Source organism: Oryctolagus cuniculus, chromosome 3 (assembly GCF_051225735.1).
Source record: "Oryctolagus cuniculus isolate XC-2025 breed Fujian yellow rabbit chromosome 3, ASM5122573v1, whole genome shotgun sequence".
Lineage (NCBI taxonomy): Eukaryota > Metazoa > Chordata > Mammalia > Lagomorpha > Leporidae > Oryctolagus > Oryctolagus cuniculus.
The window spans coordinates 54,438,744-54,442,858 of NC_142869.1; the positions used below are offsets into that span (position 1 = coordinate 54,438,744).

Below are 4,115 nucleotides of genomic sequence, written 5' to 3' on the forward strand. Positions count from 1 at the left end.
TAATTATTGTACTTAGCCAAGTGATTGGTAGATGCTTTAGAGTTTATTGACTGGATAATAAATGACTGAAACAGTGCAAATGGCTGAATTGAAGCAGAACACTAGGAAGATGAGCTGAAATCGAAACACACTTCATTCCTCAGAACTCCCCTCCCACCCCCACTCCAGTCCAACGTTGGAAATCACTATGAGAAGTTAACGTTTAAAATGTAATAAATAAACCACAACAGTGCTTTCTTCCTCCTCTTGTCTTTGGAAGTGTCGAGAAACCCCGCTCATTACAGACCACACTCTACTGCCTGCAGTAGGGGCCATCAGCATCAATGAGGAGGCATGGCAGAGACTAAAGATGTTCTGGGGCAGAGTGAATACTTCTTTCCTTTCAGGTCTTCTTTTACTCTCCAAAGGACCAACTCCATGCAAGCTTTTTCTTTTTCACTAGTATTGTGACCATCATCCTGAATGATTCTCTGCAGGTAGTCAGCCACTAGACTCTCAAGGGATCTTTTGTGAGGCAGGCCTCGCCGATGAGGAAACATAACTGCTGTGTCCACAACACAAGTGTGAATTAGCTTAAGAGCATACAGACTTTATTCAAAGCTATGTCCAATGAGTATGGTATCCGCACTAAACAAGTTCAGCAAGACGGCTTGCACATCACGGATGGAGGTTCTAATGTTCCTCAAGTCATCTTCCTCCACACCAGAAAACTTAGTGTTATAGTCAATGATTTCTTCATCAGGTTTCACAAATGTATCACAGACCATCTGGAAGCTGGAGTCAACCACTGTCACTCAAGTAAGTTCCAAGCCTTTGACTGTATAGCTCATCTCACAATTTACTGCAAACATGCCATAGTTACCATCAGCTGGTGGGATTTTGACTGAAGTCTTCACAAAACCCTCTAGGTTTTCTTTTTGGTCATGAACATGAAGCTTGGACTCCTGACACCCAGGGGATCCAAGAACTGCTCCACTACAGCTATATCGAGATTCTAAGCCTTCAAGGACTTTATGACTTCGTACTTGGCCAAAGTGGTAGTAACATTCTTCTACCCTACTGTGTTTGCCTGAGGGAGTCACGTCATAGATTTTCCCACATCGACAACAGATCTTCTTAGAAGCATCGTTTACAGAAGTTTTTGTCACGCATGGATTTAAAAGAATACATCCAGGTTTGTCAGGGTTGGGCCGAGAGTAGTTATTTTCATGTAACTGTTCTTCAGTTAGAAGGTAGTTTTTAAGATGTCTGTACAGAGTAACTCCTGTGAGCACATTTTTCTTCTCACTCTTTTGAAACCCAGTTGTCTCACTGTTATGGCTTCCAGACACAACTTGCTTTCTTAGCTTCTTCAGAGTATTCACTGCCATGTTCACATACATATTTCTACTGCCACGTCTTTCATATATAGCTTTTTCTTCTGTTTAGCCTTGTTAAGAGCCTCATCCTTTGTCTGACAAACGTCCAGATACCTTTCCACAAAGAGACTGACATAGCGCTGACTTACTTCATCAGGGACTTTAGAGGAGCACTCGGATGTCATTGAAGTCCGCTTCTGATGAGCCACTGTGTATTTCGGCGTCTCCACAGGAAAAGCAGCAATGCTTCTCACAGGAATATCTGATTTGCGTGTTTTTCCAGGTGGATTTTCCTTTGAAAGAGCAACGTCCAGCAGAATGCTGTTTGATGTGAAGGAATTTTCTTTCCTCTGAGTCTGGGAGGCTGGACAGGCAAACGCACTCTTTTTGTGTTCTGAAGTGGCAGCAACAAAGGCCTGTCCACTCTTCCTGATATGTGTGCTCTACAATAAAAACCAAATCTAATATAAAAAAAAGGCGGCAGCTGAGGTGGAGGCTGACGAGGAGGCGGATCCCCCGGCTGCAGGCTTGCCAAGGCCCCAGGTCCTGGAGCAGAGGGACCCAGATCCCACGTGAATGCAAATGCCTCAGCGGGGGCCCGCTGCTGCTGTCCTACTCCCTGCAGGACCTGCTGGCCAGGGACACGGTGCAGGTGGAGCTCGTCCCAGAGAAGAAGGGCCTCTTCCTGAAGCTTGTGTGGAGTACGAGGTTTCCAGCCAGCGCTTCCAGGCCTCCGTGTACAGACGGTACAATGACTTTGTGGTCTTCCGCGAGGTGCTGCTGCACAAGTTCCCGTACCGCCTGGTGCCTGCCCTGCCACCCAAGAGGATGCTGGGAGCCGACAGGGAGTGCATCGAGGGCTGCCGGAGGGCCCTGAAGCGCTTCCTCAACCTGGTGGCCCAGCACCCGCCGCTCTGCGAGGACGGCCTCCCGCAGCTCTTCCTGTGCTTCAGCGGCCCTGATGTGCCCTGTTCAGTGCCTTGGAGACGAGTTCATGAGCTGTGAGCTGGCGGCCAGGGCCGAGGACTTCCTCCCGGCTGACGTCCATGCTCAGTTTGCCGTCAGCCGGGAGCTCATCCGGAACATCTACAACAGCTTCCACAAGCTCCGAGACCGGGCCGAGCAGATGGCGGCCCGTGCCGAGGACAACACCGCCAACCTCCTCATCTTCGGGAAGGAGCTGAGTGCCTTAGGGTCTGACACCACGCCGCTGCCCTCCTGGGCCGCCCTGCACAGCAGCACGTGGGGCTCCCTGAAGCAGGCGCTGACGGGGCTGTCTGTGGAGTTTACACTGCTCGCCGACGGGGCTGCACGGCAGGGCGAGCAGGAAGAGAATGATGTGGTGGAGAAATTAAACTTTTTCCTGGACTTGCTGCAGTCCTTTAAGGACCTGTGCGAGCGGCACGAGAAGGGCGTGCTGCACAAGCACCTGCGGGCGCTGCACAAGTACAGCCTGATGAAGAGGCAGATGATGAGCGCCACGGCGCGAAGCCGGGAGCCCGATGCCGTGGAGCAGCTGGAATCCCGCATCGTGGAACAACAGAGCGCCAACCAGACCATGGAGCTGAGGAACTACTTCTCCCTGTACTGCCTGCACCAGGAGACGCAGCTGGTGCACGTCTACCTGCCCCCACCTCCCACATTCTCAGGGCCTTCGTGAACTCCCAGATCCAGGGCCACAAGGAGATGAGCAAAGTGTGGAACGAGCTGGAGCCCAAGCTGAGCTGCCTCTTTGCAGGGCCACACAGTACCACTGCCGCCACCGCCGGGGGTCCCGCAGGCCAGCTGTGCCCTCACTAGTGCCCGAGACCCCGGCCAGCTCCTGTGGCCTCACTAAAGCCTCTTTCCACACACACACACACACACACACACACACACACACAACAGCTTTCCAATGTGAGCATCCACAAGAGGCTGGAATCTGGAGATGGAGTGGGAAACTGAGCTGAATCATTCCAATATGGACTTGGGTTTCTTAATCCATGTCTTGACTGCAAGGTCAAATACCCACCCAAAGCCAATTTTTGAGCCTATTTTTTTTTTTTTGAATAATCATCACATCTTTTCCTTCTGAACTAGTTATCATTATCTTCCTGGATATTTTGTATTTTTACTGCCATCTACTTTTCCATGTGTGATTCAATTACAGATAGAAATCACATTGATGATCCTTATTTCATTACTTTGCCTACCTTTTTGTGGACAGGAAGTACTGATAACTTTTGAGTTTTTGTTGTGTTTCATCTTGTTTAAAAATAATTTTTCAAAGGAGGATTTATCAAAGCAGAGACAGTAAATCATCAACATTTTTACAAATGTTAAAAAGAATTTCTCTTTAAATTTTAAACAAACCAAGAAAATAATTTTAAATATCTAATGATTTTCGTCCTAGGTTTGTGACTGTATTTCTTTCAGCATCAAACTATGCACTGGGCGTCTTTAATTCTTAACAGAAACTCTAGTGTCTCAAATTACTCTTAGGAATTTCAGTCTTGATTTCTAATTTTTTTTTTTTTTTGACAGGCAGAGTGGACAGTGAGAGAGAGACAGACAGAGAGAAAGGTCTTCATTTTGCCATTGGTTCACCCTCCAATGGCCGCCGCTGCTGGCATGCTGCAGCCGGCTCACCACGCTGATCCGAAGCCAGGAGCCAGGTGCTTTTCCTGGTCTCCCATGGGGTGCAGGGCCCAAGCACTTGGGCCATCCTCCACTGCACTCCCCGGCCACAGCAGAGAGCTGGCCTGGAAGAGGGGCAAC

The 4,115-nt window shown here is 49.0% G+C and overlaps 1 pseudogene; it reads left to right on the top strand.

Annotated features, from left to right (window-relative positions):
• The first annotated feature begins 1,536 nt into the window (after window positions 1-1,536).
• Window positions 1,537-3,158, top strand: LOC100352917 (sorting nexin-8 pseudogene; annotated as a pseudogene).
• Window positions 3,159-4,115: the final 957 nt, after the last annotated feature.